We start from the raw sequence: 18,181 nt of genomic DNA, 5'->3' as shown, positions 1-18,181 counted from the left end.
TGGCAGTAGTATACGGATGCGAAAAGTTCCACACCTACTTATACGGAAGAAAATTCGAGGTAGAGAGTGACCATCGTCCACTCGAACGAATTTACAAGAAAAACCTAAGCAAGGCCCCAGCAAGACTGCAAAGGTTGCTGTTAACACTCCAAAGTTACGACTTTGAATTAAAATACCGGCCAGGGAAAGAAATGGTACTGGCAGATGAATTGTCTCGATTGTCACCACACGAAAAACACGAGATGAAGGGCCTGACAGTAAAAATGCACGACCTCGTAAATGTTACTCCCACAAAGCTTAGCCAAATTCAAGAGGAGACTGGTAAAGAAGAGGAGTTGCTACTACTCATGCAACAGGTAATACAGGGGTGGCCGGAGTAGATCCAGCAGGCCCAAAACCAAATCCGACAGTACTGGACAATTAGAGATGACATCTTGGTGGAGGACGGTGTTCTCCTTGCTGGCTCAAGAATCATAATACCAAAAGCCTTGCAAATGGAACTTCTCCGCTTAATACACCAAGGCCATATGGGGATGGAGAAATGTAAACTAAGAGCCAGATCAGCTGTGTACTGGATAGGCATGTACAAAAGCATACAACAAATGGTCTCCACATACTGCATATGCCAGAAATACCGAAACACACAGCAGAAGGAGGAGATGATTCAAATGGAAGTACCCCCGAGACCATGGCACACGGTCGGAACAGATCTGTTCCTGTGCAACCAGGAGTGGTACATCATAGTAGCAGAATATTACTCAAAATTTCCTTTTGTCAGAAGGATAAATGACATGAGAGCCACAACAATCACAAAAATTGCGAAAAACTTATTCGCAGAACAGGGCATCCCAGAGAAGGTCAACTGCGACAATGGGACACAATTCACCTCCAGCGAATTCAGAGCACTGACTGGAAAATACGGATTTAAAATAATTACCTCATCCCCACATTACCCAAGGGGACATGGATTTATTGAAAGACAGATCCAAACAGTCAAAAGAGCTCTCATTAAAAGCAAGGAGATGGGAGAAGACCAAGACTTCGCCCTTTTGGCAATCAGATCGACACCTTTCAGAGCAGACTCGAAATCACCAGCAGAACTACTAAATGGTAGAAAATACAAAACAACTCTACCAGCAAAGGTATATCCTCCCCAGGACCAAGAGGACGTTCAGCAGAAGCTGATGGAAACACAAGCTACGGAGAGCACACACTATAACAAGCATGCAAAACCACTACCGGAGCTGCTAAATGGGCAATCAGTGCATATACAAGATCCGTTGTTGAGAACATGGAGTCCAGCCAAGGTTATTGGAAAAGCTGATACTCCAAGATCTTACTTGGTAGAGACAGAACCTGGAAACCAATACAGGCGAAACAGGATCCATATCAGACCCTCACCTGAAGCTGTCAAAAAGCGGACAACATTAACAGCAGTTAGGGTACCAAACACGGAAAACAATATAACGCCAGAAACAAACACCTCAAATACAACAACTGCAAACATACACTCTCCAGAGCCAAACACGACAGCACCGGCAAAAAGAAAAGAACACACCAAAACACCGCAGAAAGGAATAGTTACAGCCAAGTCCACAAGATGGAGGAGTAACATACAACCACCTGAGCGGTATCGCGAATAATTATAAAGACAATTATAATTCGCACAGAACAGTAAAACAACATGGACAAATACCTGTATATAAATTGAGCAAAGAAAGCTCACGTTCTGTATTTTGTTAACTTATTCAACTGGAAACATTGTAAAATAGAAAATTGATGTAATTAGTTTTGTTGGGAAAGAGGGATGTTACATAGTTATGTTGGGACTACATTGTACAAGTGTACTAACACTCAAATCAAGTGTAGCAGCACTACGATGCTGGGAAAGTAGTGCGCAGGCGCCGCACTGGACTTCGAAAATATCACCCCGCACCATGCGGCAGGCAGCCATTATAACACAAATAAAACAGTAGTTATAATTACAAACTACTGAGTCCAGAGTCGTCTTTACAAAGCACTATGAGTGATAGAAGGCATAACAGCTGGCGTGGAACTCAGCCAGGTAGAGCCCCAGCGAGATCCCGGGTTTGGTTCCTGTTCTGTGCTGAGTTATCCAATCTAAGCTGTGACACCAGTTGAGACCACAAGTGGCTTCAGTGCCCGTGGACTAGAGAGGCAAAGATCAGGCAGCGGCTACCAATCTTGATTTCTACAGGAGCTCCCCTATAGTAAGAGTTGTGATCCAGGGGGAGATGCAGCAGCAAGCATTGGGCTCCGACCTCAGCACTCAACTTCTCACCTGCTCCACTCACTCTCCCGCAGTCACTGGGCTGGGATGGGGGAAGGAGGTGGTGAAATCCAGTTCTCAAAAACTGTAATTACCCCTCGACTACTCAGATATTACAGACCTCACTGTAGATGTGTTTTGATTTCTTTTTGGGTTCAATAAAGACTCATTTCTGAAAGAGAATGTTGTTTAATCTAAAGTCTTGTTCAAGACTTTCTACAGCTTTTTACAGCACGGTGGCATAGTGGTTAGCACTGTTGCCTCACAGCGCCAGGGACCCGGGTTCGAATCTGGCCTCGGGCGACTGTGTGGAGTTTGCACATTCTCCCCGTGTTTGCGTGGGTTTCCTCCGGGTGCTCCGGTTTCCTCCCACAGTCCAAAGATGTGCGGGTTAGGTTGATTGGCTATGATAAATTGACCCTTAGTGTTAGGGGGATTAAATATGTGGGGTTACGGGGATAGGGTGGGATATGTGTTGGTGTAGGGGTTACGGGGATCGGGTGGGATATGTGTCAGTGCAGGCTCGATGGGCCGAAATGGCCTCTATCTGCACTGTGGGGTTTCTGTGATTCTGTGATTCTGTGAACACACTATGCTGTGATGCATCTAGAATGAAACTGAAAGTAAAACTCCTCTGGACTGCTTGTCTCTCACATGACCTCTGCTGGTCAGGCACAAGTAATCAAAAACACAGACAAATATGCTGTAAGGCATAAGTAATCAAACACAGACAAATATCATCACTATTTGCTGATATCATTACAAGCTGAAGCACGAGAAGCTAGTTTCTGAGTTGTCACACAGCTCATATAATGAAATAACCGGTGTTTCAAGAAGTTTATAAACTTTCAATGTCGTGCACTCTTGTTTTATCTATCACTAATCATTTTGCCAACTATTTTTATATTATCTATTGCAAACATGCTTTTTCAAGATCATGCCTGTGCTGATTGGAGACCAGATTCAATAGTTTGTAGTTAGTAAACTGGTGCTCATCCAAAACTCTGCTGCCCATATCCTAACTCTCACCAAGTTCCGTTCACCCATCACCTCTGCGCTCACTGACGTACATTGGCTCCCGGTTCAGCAACACCCAAAGCACACACAATGATCTAAAACACTCGCACACTCTGCTTTTCATCTTAGCATTTTACCAACAAATGTGCAAAAAAGGTTAAAGTTCACATGCATATGCCATGTGAATATGAGTATTGAGATCGCATGCCCAACAAGAGTGTCTATTACTCACTTCGCTACCAAGGGACAATCATCAGAACAATGGGATCGGGAGTTGAGAAATGGATGGCCACTTTGTACAATTGGCTGCATATAGTGACATCACAAGTCTTGGCCAGAATGGAGATGATTGGGTAATTCCCTGTCAATCACGCCTAGAGACCGCACTGCTGTAAGTGACTGGGATTAATTTTATGCATATCATTTGTATTTTGTAACTACCCTCCTCTCACTGCAATTTGCTGATTAAATGGACTCTGCTGTAGTTTATGAGTAAATTAAAACCACATGTTCCGCATTGCCTCCAACTCATTGGCTGACACAGTGGTGTCAATATTCATTCCCTTTCTTATTTATTCATCGGATCTGGATTCCCAATTAGTTACATGTGGCTAGTGGCAAATGTATGGGACAACACAGTTGTACAGTACCATGGATCCACTTTCTCTTCCAGTATGAATTCTTTCTCTACCTTACCCGACTGTTTAAATCCCTGCATCTAACTATTGCTGGAAGAACAGGCTGAGCACTTTGCTACCAAGTGACAATCATCAGAACGATGGGATTGGGAGTTCAGAACTGGATGGCCACTTTGTACAATTACTGGCAATTAATTAGACAGCACATGATTTCCTCACGCTTCTAACCAGTAGATCATAAGAAGGTCTTTCATTGGTTGTAATTCAATACCTCCCACTAAAATGTGATGGTCTTTTTACATCAGTTTTCCTTGTAACAGGACAGTGAACTTTCACACAGCTCTCTGCTGCAATGCCAGTGTGGATAATTTGTGGGATTTCATTTAAATGAAAGCAAATTAAAGACCCATTTATAGATTGAAGAATATCAAATGTTTATTATAAGCCACATAAACTGTCATCTGATGTTCTGTTCTCTGGATGGGAGAAGGAGGTGGTGAAATCCAGTTCTCAGGAACTGTAATTACCCCTCGACTACTCAGATATTACAGACCTCACTGTGGCTGAACCACGAGAAGCTAGTTTCTGAGTTGTCACACAGCTCATGTAATGAAATAACCGGTGATTCAAGATGTTTATAAACTTTCGGTGTTGTGCACTCTTGTTTTATCTATCACTAATCATTTTGCCAACTATTTATTCATTCATTAACTCAGGACCCTTACAGCCGGCCCAAACTGCAAGTACCGTCACTGGGCATAATTATTGTATTGGCACCAATAAGATCAATATCTTACTTCCAGACAATGCGTTTCAATGTTGTGCAATTTGCAAAAGTTACTTCCCACGACTACCACCATCTGTACTTTGCCCCATCGAAGAAACAGAAGAAAAGTACAGGAGCAGTAAATAGGTTTAAATAATAGAAACTGTTTCCGCTGGTAGGAGGGTCGGTAACCAGAGGGCACAGATTTTAGGTAATTGGCAAAAGGACCAGAGGGGAGAGAGATAATAATTTTACATAGGGAGTTGTTACGGTCTGGAATGCAATGCCTGAAAGGACAGTGGAAGCACACTCAATAGTAACTTTCAAGGGTTGGGATTCAACATTGCAGCGAAGATTCACCAGGCTGATACCTGGGATGGCAGGAATGACGTACGAGGAGAGATTGTGTCGATTGGGCTTATACTCACTGGAGTTTAGAAGATTGTGAGGGGATCTCATCGAAACCTATAAAATTCTGTCAGGTCTGGACAGACTAGATGCAGAAAGGATGTTTCTGATGGCCGGGGAGTCCAGAACCAGGGGTCATAGTCTAAGGATAAGGGGTAAGCCATTTAGGACTGAAATGAGGAGGAATTTCTTCACCCAGAGAGTGGTGAACCTGTGGAATTCTCTGCCACAGAGGGTGGTGGAGGCCAGTTCATTAAATATATTCAAGAAAGAGTTGGATATATTTCTTGAGGCTAAAGGGATCAAGGGATATGGGGAGAAGGCAGGGACAGGGTACTGAATTTGGATGATCAGCCATGATCTCATTGAATGGCGGAGCAGGCTCGAAGGGCCGAATGGCCTACTCCTGCTCCTATCTTCTATGTTTCTATGTTTCTATGTTTCTGGGAGCTTGCTGTGTGTAAATTGGCTGTTGTGTTTCCTACAACAATAACGGTAATTCATTGGCTTTAAAGCGCTTTGGGACGTCTTGAAAGGTGTTATATGAATGCAAGTCTTTCTTTTTTCTTCATGAGTGCCTGCCCACGTGCAGAAAATATTGGCATGGTCTTCATTTGTTGCTTTGTTCTGGTCATTGGTTGTCCTTCCCTCACCTGTTTGGTCCTCCAGAGATAGGGACCACTTGACAGCCGACTCTCACATTAGGGCCAGTTTGTCCGTTGGTGATTTGCCGCAATTTTTCCTTCCTTTAGCCTTTCGGAATGACTGAGATCAGGAATTCAAAGTGCAGGTAGATGCCGGTGTGAATACACTTCCTATTATACTAAGGGTGCAGTTATCCTGCCACTCGTGTGTTGATGTCACATGACTTTGGATATGCATCAAGTGGCCGTATAACACAGGAGACTAGCGAGCACATTAAGCCCTTGAGGTGCCAGACCACCTCCAGCTCACACCGAGTACAGTATAACTCCAGTTTAATGCACAACATGCTGTACCAAAGCACAAGAGTGTGTCAAGATGCAACAGGTTGTGTTAAGACATAGCACTTTGAGCTGTAGAACCCTAGGGTGGGTCACTGAATATTATAGTGACCTGAGTTACTGTTCTCTCGATGTGGCCATCGCTGGCAAGGCCAGCATTTATTGCGCATCCTTAGTTGCCTTGAGAAGGTGGTGGTGGGCCTTCTTCTTGAACAACTGCAGTCCGTGTGGTGAAGGTAGAGAAATAAAATCTGGTGTCAGTAAAGTGACCATGAAGCTGATGGATTGTTGTAAAAAAAGGAAACTTGCCGCCCTTACCCGGTCTGGCCTATATGTGACTCCAGTCCCATGCCAACGTGGTTTACTCTTAAATGAAGTGGCCGAGTAAGACAAACAATTTTATCAAACAGCTTTCAAGGAGGAGGCCCACTGCTACCTTCTCAGGGCAACTAGAGATGGGCAATAAATGCCCAGCGATGACCAAGAAACAATGCCCAAGTCAGGGTGTTGTGTTGGCTGGGGGCTGATGGTTCTTCCATGACCTTGCAGCAGTGGCAGAGCAAACGTTAGGGGCTGAATGTCCTCCTCCTGTTCCTATGAGAGAGTGTTTTTTTCGTTAGAGGTGGATGCAGAAGGAAGTAGGGTTGGAAAGAGGTAGAGGGTTGTGGGTGATACAACGTATTGGCCAGAGATGGTCTTGTCAGTGATTGAGACCATGGAAGTATGAAGCCAGATGAGTGGGTAGTTACGAATATGGGTAGGCGAGTTTAAAGGACGACAGGAGGGCAGTAAAATCAGAGGAGAGAGGGCAAGGGAAGTTGAAATGGAGATTGAAATGACCAAGGATGAGGAGTCACTGAGTCCAGAGGCTGAAGGAGGAAATCAGGGAGGATGTGTGGGTGAGAAACCAGGGTGGTCGGCAGTAGAGAACAAGGATATTAAAGGAGAGAAGACTGGAACAAGTGCTCTGATGTCACAACAACTTCATAACATCATGAAGCAGCTTCAATCCCTTTAGAGTTTTACTTCGTGTTAAGGTGTAACAACAACAACAACTTGCATTTATATAGCACCTTGAACGTAGTAAAACATCCCAAGGTGCTTCACAGGAGCATTATAAAACAAAATTTGTCATCGAGCAACATAAGGAGATATGAGGGCAAATGACCAAATGCTTGGTCAAACAGGCAGTTTTAAGAAGCGTCTTAAAGGAGGTTAGAGACGTACAGTAGCAGAGAGGTGTTTAGGGAGGGAATTCCAGAGCTTAGGGTCTTAGTAGCTGAAGGTACAGCCACCAATGGCGGAGCGATTAAAATTAGGGATGCTCAAGAGGCCGGAATTAGAGGAGTGCAGATAAATACAGGGGAATCGTTTGTTTAGACAGTGATGAATGTACAAACATACAGCCGTGTTCACTCATCCTTTCGAGTCAAATACAAACACCATCTGACCCATTCCATATTATTTGAGACTATCCTACTGGAGTGAAGGAGTCTTACTGTTCTCCCATATTACCTGGGCTGGAAATGATGCTTTCCCATTCCAAACGCGGAATGATCTCATGAGTTTAGGGGGGAGAAATTCAGTTGTTAGCGCCACCCGTTAGCGCCTTAAGAGGGCGATAAGTGGGGCACGATGCGGCTAGTGCCCGGGCGCGGCAAAACCTGCGCCTCTCGCGAAATTGAGCGGACATTTAGCGGCGGCGCTAAACCGCAATGCCCGCTCAGCTGCGCACGCCGATCCTGACGTCATTTCATGGTGCAACGTCCTTGGGGCGCCCCGAACCGGAAATTCAGTGGCGCACCCCTCCTTTCCGCCTGTCGCTCCCAGCGACTGGTTGACTGGAACGGTTCCCAGTCGCTGTGGGGCTGTGGGGGCACAATTTAAAGGGGGTTCTTCCTGCCTTCTTTGTGGTAGCCATTTTTGGACCACTCCTTCTGTAAGAGAAAGAGAGAGATTTGCAGAGAGACAAAGGGAGAGAGCTTTCTGCATTGATTCAGTCCTCGCAGAGGTACTTTTGGCTTCTGACCAGAACTTTGTAGTTGGTTTGCTTTTTCACCAGCATAACCTTCAGTGGCCACATACTATGGGGGCTGCAATGGGTGGGAACGTTGGGCTTCTCCACTACATTGAGAGGGCACAGAGACGCAGAGAGAGAGTGCCAATCATGGCCAGACGGAGGAGGGCCAACAGGCATCGGCACACGAGACCTTACCGTCCCAGGGTTTTCCGCCAACAGTTCTCATACCTCAACATGTCTGAGGAGCAGTGTTTTCGGAGGCTGCGATTCAGCAGGGAGGTGGTCACTGAGCTCTGCCACCTGCTGCAGCCAGATCTGCAGCCTCAACTGAGGAGCAGGACGTCTCTGTCAGTGGCAGTGAAGGTCACAGTGGCTCTCAACTTCTATGCCACCGGCTCCTTTCAATCCGCTACTGGGGACATTGACAATATCTCCCAGTTCGCGGTGCATTGCTGCATCCGTCAAGTGACGAATGCCCTCTTTAAAAGGACACGTCAGTACATCTCCTTCCCCATGACCCCGGACAAGCAGCAAGAGCATACAATGGGATTTGCAAGAATAGCGGGCTTCCCCATGGTCCAGGGCACTGTTGTGTCCGTGTATAATAAGACACAGACTGCAGGAGAACGGTACAACAGGTGTTTACTCAACGTGGCTCACACTGGAACTGATCTGTACAGATTACTACTCAGTGCTATATACAGGTGTGGTCACTGCCGGTACTGCAGTATACATGAGCTGTAAAAGATAGTTCCCCCCTTAAAGGTATATACATTAAAATTCCTCCCCTTTTAGATTAACAGTACCATAACACTCATTAAACAAATAAATATCAAACTAATTACAATTAACACTTATAACATGCAACATTAGCTGAAAATAGTCTATTTATATATTCAGTCTTTGGAGAGGCTTCCTGATCCTTTCTGGATAGCGCCTTTCCCGAGTGTCTTGCTCTTGGTGCGGAGGCGATTCTGGCACCCTGTCATCGGTTGGTTCATCAGCTTCCGATGCTACTGTTTCTGGGGTAGATGCGACCTGTACGTCGGGTTCATCACCAGGTACGTATGGGCGCGGCATGGGGTTGACTTGTTCCTGTGACTCTAGGATCTGGTCAGCATGGCATCTCATGATGCTCTCCCCAACGTCCACTGTGTACATTAGGGGGCCCTGCCGTGTGCATATCGTTCCTGGCTGCCATTTTTCTGTTCGGTAGTCGCGGGCCAAGACTGGTTGCCCTACACTGAAGCTCCTTGTTGGCTTCTCATGGATGTGCTGGAATTGCTTACTCTCAACATCTCTTCGTACGTTTGGTCTGAGCAAATCCAGGCGAGAACTTAACCTTCGGTTAAAGAACATCATGGCTGGGGCCTGGTTGGTGACTGCATGTGTCGCATTCCGGTAGGCGAACAGGAAATTGCCCACCTTGTGCTGCAGCGGAATGTTGTCATTGTACATAGCCTTTATTGCCTTCTTAAAGGTTTGTATGAACCTCTCAGCCAATCCATTTGTGGCTGGTTGATACGGGGCGGATGTGTAATGCCTTACCCCATTCTTTTTCAAGAACCTCCGGAACTCTTCGGACACAAACTGTGGTCCATTGTCGGAGCAAATCTGTTCTGGCAAGCCATTCCTGGCAAAAATGGTAGGACTGCAATAGTTTTCTCCATGGTGGTGGAGGATATTTTGATGACCTCAGGCCATTTCGAGTGCGCATCCACGGCTATTAAAAACATTGAGTCCATGAATGGACCAGCAAAATCAATATGCACCCGTTGCCATGGAGATGAGGGCCACTCCCATGGGTGTAGAGGGGCCTGTGGTGGTGCATTTTGGACTTTCTGGCATCCTGAGCAACTCTTGGTCAGGTCCTCGATTTGTTTATCGATTCCCGGCCACCACACATAAGCCCTGGCTAGGCTTTTCATTTTTACCCCCCCCAGATGATGCTCAAGAAGCTCATTGAGCACTCTATCCCTTAACTTGGGTGGAATTACCACTCGGGATCCACACAGCAAGGTCCCCCGGCACACTGACAGCTGTTCTCTCCTTGTCGAGAATGCTGGCAACAGTGAGTCGCCATGTGCTGGCCATCCATTCACCGTCAAATCATATACCCGAGACAGTGTCGGGTCATTTCAGGTTTCCTTTTCGATACAAGCGTTAGTTACCGGTAGGTATTCAACTATAGTCGAATGGAATATTTCAACAGGATCCACTGCTGGTGCTTCCTCCGCAGTAGGCACTGGCAGGCGTGATAGCCCATCAGCATTTCCATGCTGTTTCGTGCCCTTATATTCAATCTCATAGTGGTGCGCCCCTAGAAAAAGTGACCATCTTTGTAATCGTTGCGCAGTCATCACCGGAACGCCCTTCTTCGGATTAAAAATGGAGACAAGAGGCTGGTGATCAGTCAGCAAGGTGAATTTCTGCCCGTGCAGATAGTGATTGAACTTTTTCACTCCCCACACTAGGCTGAGGGCCTCCCTGTCAATCTGGGCGTAGTTATGCTCGGCTGAGGTTAGTGATCGTGACGCAAAGGCTATTGGCCTCTCTGAGCCGTCTGAGAATTTGTTCAACAGCACCGCTCCAATGCCGTAGGGTGACGCATCACATGCCAACCGAATTGGTAATGCTGGGTTGTAATGGACCAATACCTCTTTCGATGTGATTAGTGTTTTGCTCTTCTGGAAAGCTCGTCTACATTTGTCACTCCACTTCCATGGCACCCCAGTTTGCAGTAGGGTGTTCAGTGGGTGTAGTATTGTAGACAAATTTGGCAAGAACTTATGGTAGTAGTTTACCAGCCCGAGGAACGACCTCAGTTGTGAGACATTTTCCGGTGCTGGAGCCTTGCCTACTGCCTCAATCTTCTCTGGGGACTTATGTATCCCCTCTTTATCGATAACGTGGCCACAATACGAGATCTGTCTTCTAAAAAACTCGCATTTGTGGCGGTTAGCTCGGAGCCCATATTCCTGCAATCTAGTGAGCACCTGCTCCAGGTTGGCATGGTGATCACTGTCATTTTCCCCCGTGACCAGGATGCCGTCCAAATAACACTGGGTCCCTGGGATCCCTTGCAGGACTTGTTCCATTGCCCTCTGCCAAATAGCCGGAGCTGATGCTACCCCGAATACCAGCCGGTTGTATTGGTAGAGACCTTTATGGGTGTTGATTGTGAGGTATTTTTTTGATGCTTCTTCTACCTCCATTTGCAGATACGCCTGGGCCAGATCAATCTTAGTGAAGCGTTTCCCTCCAGATAGCGAGGTGAAAATATCTTCAATCCGCGGAAGTGGATATTGTATGGTGTGAAGGACCGGGTTCACTGTTACCTTAAAGTCCCCACGGATGCGAACCTTCCTTGGTTCCCCAGGCGTGCTGCTCAACGACTTTTTCATCACAGGGACGATGGGTGTAGCCCACTTGCTCCAGTCTACCTTGGACAGTACACCACAACGTTCCAGACTCTCCAGCTCTGCTTCGACGGCTGCGCGGATCGCATAAGGTACCGGTCTGGCCTTAAAAAATTTGAGGCTTGCGTTTTCTTCAATTTTAATCATCGCTGTCATGCCTTTTAGTGTTCCGAGTCCTTGCTGGAACACTTCTTTCGCGTCAGTTAGGATCTTTGACAGTCGCCCAGGTGTGACGCCGTCATCCTTTTTGTCAGCCACAGTCAGTGCCTGTATGGGATGCCAATCCAGTTGTATTTTCCGGATCCATTCACGTCCCAGTAATGGTGGCCCTCCATCTTGCAATACATACAGGTCTAGTTTTGGTGTTTCCTTACCGTTATATATAACGGTCACCCTTATTTTTCCTTTGGGGTAGACTTTTTGCCCCGTGTACGTCTTCAAAATAATTTTTGTGTCTCTCAAGGGTATGTATGAGAATAGCCGCTCGTAGTCCCGTCGGTTTATGACTCTTAGGGCTGATTCTGTGTCCAATTCCATCTTTACCTGGACTCCTGCTATCTTGAGAGTGACCCAAATGGTTCGGTGATCCTCCGTTGTGATCACATTATGTAGTTTCAGACAACTCAGTTTCCTGCTTTCGGAGTCGTTGTCACCCTTTTGTTTGTCTGAACTATTCTCCTTCATCTTATGTACCTTCTTGTACTTTCCTTTGGTAGGTTTCTTATTGCTGGTTTTCTTTCCTGACCTGCAGACTTGTGCTGTGTGTGCTACTTTTCCACACTGTCTGCACACTTTGTCTTTGAACCAGCAATCATTCTGGTCGTGTGCTGTTCTGCCACAGTGATAGCACTTCTCGGTTCCATATGACATTTCGTTTGTGCCATATTCTTGCGGTCTCTGTTGTATCTCTGCAGTGCCCCGTGCTGCTGCTTCATATGATACCGCAATGCTGAAAGCCTTTTCCAGCGTAAGGTCCTTTTCAGACAAAAGCTGTTTCTGGGTTCCTTCACTTTGAAGCCTGTCAGCAAATAGTGATGGTATTTGCCTGTTTGATTACTTATGCCTGACCAGCAGAGCGCATGTGAGAGACAAGCAGTTTAGTTTTAGTTTCATTTTTAGATGGATCACTAGCATGGTGTCTCCTGTAATGCTGTTAAAAAGAGTTGAACAAACTTTAGATTAAAAGACATTCTCTTTCATAAATGTCTCATCATTGAACCCACAAAAAAATCAATACATGGTGTCAGAAGTGATTGAAAAAGATGAAGAGGAAAAATCTGAAGTTAAACCAGCTCTCCACATATTAGCAAGCCAAAAGAGAACATCGTTACTTACCATTGGAGAATAACTGACGAAGTGAAAAATGGAAGGTTTACTCCCACCGGCGAAGCTTCAGTTGAAAGGTAATGTGGCTGAAAATTGGAGGAGGTTCAAACAACGTTTGGAATTGTATTTAGCGGCAATAGGAGCTGACGAGAAAAGTGATAAAAAGAATCGTCAGTGTTCTTACATGTCGTGGGTGATGAAGCGCTGGAGGTGTATAATAACTTCACATTCACTGCTGATGGAGACAAAATGAAGCTAGATAAAATAATGGAACAGTTTGAGGCCTACTGCATACATAAACGTAACGTGACGTTTGAGAGGCACAGATTTTTCACATTTGTACAGAAAACGGTTGAGAGTATTGATCAGTATGTGACTGAACTGAGAAACCGAAGCAAAACATGTGAATTTGGGGGACTGACAGACTCGCTGATAAAAGACAGACTGGTGTGTGTTATTCCAGATAATGGTCTAAGGGAAAGACTGCTAAGAGAGCAAGATCTAGACCTGGGAAAAGCCATAGCACTGTGTAGGGCTACAGAGACTGTGAAGTTGCAGGCAAAGGAGCTGTTCAGTGACAATAGCTGCAACGTGGATGCAGTGAGAAAGAACGGATACAAACTGTTTAACAAAAAGAGCGCAAATGTGAAAAAAGAGGCGTGGCTAGCGAACAAAAATGAAAGGGACAATCGAAAGCCATGTAATCGATGCGGTACACAGCATACACCAAAAAAGTGTCCAGCATATGGTAAAACATGCAATAGTTGCAACAAAAACAACCATTATGCCCGTTGCTGCAATAACCAAGCGCAACAAAGCAAGGTCCATGCAGTAGATGAAAGCGAGATAGAGGAATTCTATGTAGATGTTGTGTCTGAAAACAAAAAAGAAGAAAGAGACTGGATGTTGACACTAAAAGTGAATGACATACACATTCCATTTAAATTGGATGCTGGAGCACAAGTTAATGTGATATCAGAGGCTGATTTTAAGAAAATTAGACCCAGACCAAAGATACATGGAATAAAAGTGAAAGTGACAGGATACTCAGGTACTGATATACCAGTGAAAGGAAGATGCATTGTCAAAGTGACACACAAGGACAAAAAGCACACGTTAGCATTAATCGTGGTGCCAAAGGATGTGCAGGCCATACTAGGTTTAAAAGCATGTGAGAGACTGAACCTGGTAAAGAGAGTCCTCGTTGTGGAATGCGAAGGAGAGACAGTCTATGATGAACTCATGAAAGAGTACAAAGGCCTATTTCAGGGTCTAGGCTACATTCCAGGAGAACACACGGTCAGAGTAGATAAAAGTATGCCAACGGTCAAACATCCATGCAGAAAAGTTCCGTTTGCTCTTCAAAAGCAACTGAAGGCAGAGTTGGACAGAATGGAAAGCCTGAACGTGATTCAGAAGATAGATGAGCCAACTGAGTGGGTGAGTTCCCTCGTTGTTGTGGACAAAAAGAATGGAAAGCTCAGAATTTGCCTGGATCCAAGAGATCTAAACAGAGCAATAAAGAGAGAGCACTTCAAGCTTCCTACACGTGAGGAAATCATGTCACAATTTGCAAATGCAAAGTATTTCAGCAAGTTAGATGCATCATCAGGATATTGACAGATGAAATTGGACGAAGCAAGTTCAAGACTGTGCACGTTCAACAGTCCATTTGGCAGATACAGATTCCTAAGCTTACCATTTGGCATTGCCTCAGCTCCTGAAGTGTATCACAAGACTATCCATATGATCCATGAGCACCTGGAGGGAGTTGATACATCAATGGATGACATCATAGTATGGGGAACCACGAGAACTGAGCATGACGAGAGACTGAAAAAAGTGCTGGAAGCAACAAGGAAAGCAAACCTGAAGCTGAATAAAGAGAAATGCCAGCTCGGGGTGACAGAACTGACATTTGTGGGAGATATCCTTAGCAGTGAGGGCATCAGACCAGATCCCAGAAAGGTGTCCGCCATTGAGAATATGCCAAAGCCACAATGCAAAAAGGACGTGCAGAGGTTTAATGGAATGATCAACTGCATGGGTAAATTCATATCCAACCTCTCAGAAAAGATGGCGCCACTGAGAAGACTAACTGAAAAGAACATAGAATGGGAATGGAATCATGAGCATGAGAAGTCATGGAGCGATCTAAAGAAACTGCTCACAGAGGAACCCGTTCTGAGGTTTTATGACCCAGCGAGACCCATCAAGATATCATCAGATGCATCACAGAGTGGGCTCGGTGCCGTTCTTCTGCAAAAATATGACTACTGGCAACCTATTGCATATGCATCACGCTCAATGACAGACGCGGAGACGCGATATGCTCAAATAGAAAAGGAGCTGCTCAGCATCACATACGCCTGTGAAAGATTTCACCAGTTTGTGGCAGGACAAGCAATCAGTGTAGAGACTGACCATAAGCCCTTGATTGCATTGTTCCAAAAGCCACTAAATAGCTGTCCGCTTAGAATACAAAGAATGATGATCAGGCTGCAACGCTATACACTGAATGTTGCGTACACACCGGGTAAGCTAATGTTTACAGCAGACACGTTGTCCAGAGCTGTAGACCCAAGTGAGCTCGCAAACACCAAAATGGATGAAAAAGTGAACGCCTACGTGGACATGATCACAAGTGCACTGCCCATAGCAGATGCAAAAATGGAGCTCATAAAGACTGAGACAAACAAAGATGAAACAATGAGACGACTGAGAAAAAGCATCTTGGATGGATGGCCCAACATGAAGCAAGACTGCTCACCTGACATGGCAGAGTACTGGAACTGCAGGGCGGAACTATCAGTGGTCAAAGACATCATCTACAAAGGAAGTAAAATAGTTATCCCAAAGAGTCTGAGAAAAGAGATACTAAAAAGGATCCATGGAGGACATCTGGGAATCGAAAAGTGTAAGAAAAGAGCACGAGAGATGATGTACTGGCCACGAATCAACCAAGATGTGACAAATGAGGTGTCAAACTGCACAATATGCCTGAAATATCGAGCAAGCAATCCGGTAGAACCACTAAAGCCACACCCAGCGCCATACAGACCTTACCAGAAGGTAGGCGCTGACCTATTCGTATGTCAAGGGAAGGACTATCTTGTAGTCACAGACTATTACTCCCTGTATCCAGAGGTTTGTAGACTATACACCACCACTGCAGATGCTGTGATAACATGTATGAAAGCCATATTCTCCAGACATGTCGTGGCGAGCGAGGTCTTCACAGGCAACGGACCCCAGTTTTACAATGCAAGTTTCCGACACTTTGCCAAAGAGTGGGACTTTGTCCACACAACGTCAAGTCCTCACTTTCCACAGTCCAATGGACTAGTGGAAAAATCAGTCCAGTCAGTGAAAAGACTGATGTACAAGGCAAAAGACAGTGGAACTGATTTCTACCAGAGCATACTTGTATACCGCACAACGCCGCTCGAGTGTGGTATGTCACCAGCCCAACTCCTGATGGGACGTCTGCTAAGGTCAAACCTACCCATCCCGGAGAACCTCCTGAAAACAAAAGAGGGGGAGAAAGTGAGGAAATTCAAAGAACAATAGAAAGAAAAGCAAAAGTACTACTATGACAGAGGAACACAAAACCTACCTGAACTCCACACTGGTGACAAAGTAAGGTTCAAAGACAAAACAAACATATGGACTCAGAAGGGAACTGTCCTGAGTGAAGTTCAACCAAGATCATACACCATTCAGACAGATGAGGGTGCTGTTCTGAGAAGAAATCGTCGGGATCTTCTCATGGGACCAGCCACAGCAGGTGAAAAGACTGATACTGTTGAACAACCTGATCACACAGCAGGTCAAAAGACTGATACTGTTGAACAACCTGATCACACAGCTGAGAAACCATCATCTGAGGCAACAACTCAGATTCAAGGACAATCCATCAGAAAATCCTCAAGACACGTGGAGCCTCCTGAGAGACTCATTGAGCAAATTTAAGGACAATTGTTACAGAAGGAAGTAATGTTATCTTATTCTTTCTTCAAGTTCTAGGTATTTACATATTTCACGTGAACACACAAAGCAAGGTTAAAAAACCTTGATCATGATAATGATAATGTAAGTTCATTAAGTGTTACAGTTAAAATGCAGATTAATACAAAGAAAACATGTTGTTAGTTAAAAGTAAAATACTTTTGTTTTAAGAAAAGGAGATGTAATGATATCAGCAAATAGTGATGGTATTTGCCTGTTTGGTTACTTATGCCTGACCAGCAGAGGGCATGTGAGAGACAAGCAGTTTAGTTTTAGTTTCATTTTTAGATGGATCACTAGCATGGTGTCTCCTGTAATGCTGTTAAAAAGAGTTGAACAAACTTTAGATTAAAAGACATTCTTTTTCATAAATGTCTCGTCATTGAACCCACAAAGAAATCAATACAAAGCCCACACACAAACTTGTCCCTTAAGGTATCTGCTAGTCCCGCTCCAAACTGGCAGTGTTTCGATAGTTTGCGCAGTTCTGTTAAATAATCAGCATTGCTTTCATCCTTATGCTGGTTCCGTTTGTGAAACTTGAATCTTTCTGCTATCAGCAGCGGTGTGGGGTTTAAATGTTCCTGTAGTATCATTACTATGTCTTCAAAACTCTTTTCCATTGGCTTCGTTGGGGTTACTAGATTTCATAATAAACCATACGTCTTTGCACCCATTAAATTTAACAATACCGACTTTCTTGTCATCTGACACCTTATTTGCCTTGCAGTATACCTCTATTCGTTCGACATATGTAGTCCAATCTTCGACTTCATTGTCAAATGCGGTGATACTGCCACTCTTCGGCATTTTGGGTGTGGTTTAAAATGGCGTCTCCCAATGGCTTAAAATGGCATCTCCCGTGCTTTCCTTCCTCCCCCGCTGCTGCCAACGCCGCTCCCGGCGGTTCTCATGGCAATGGCGGCACCCTGTATGTTTCGCGTGCTTCTCCTGCGCTGCTGCCAACACCGCTCTCGGCAGTCCTCGTGGCAATGGCGGTGCCTCGCGGGTTTCTGCGCATCTCTGTATCCCTCTCTTCGACGCTGCTCGGCCCCTGAACACTGGCTGCGCCCTGTGCGCTCTGCCCTCTCTCTCTCTCCCCCGTCGACACTGCTCGGCCCTTTGCTGTGCCGCTCGGTCGGGCTCTAGCCCACCGTTGTCCGGGAAGGGTCTGCGCACTACCTGTTGCCAGCCCGTTTCGCTGGACCACCTCGACTGGAAAGCCAAGCCTGGCTCTCGACAGCCTCCCCCGCAATTCTCGAGTCTCTGCTGGATGACTGGGCGGTTGCCCATGGTCGACGCCCGA

Source organism: Somniosus microcephalus, chromosome 16, assembly GCF_052327205.1.
Source record: "Somniosus microcephalus isolate GS21.2 chromosome 16, FLI_Smic_1.0, whole genome shotgun sequence".
NCBI lineage: Eukaryota > Metazoa > Chordata > Chondrichthyes > Squaliformes > Somniosidae > Somniosus > Somniosus microcephalus.
Note: the sequence above shows the minus strand (reverse complement) of the source record.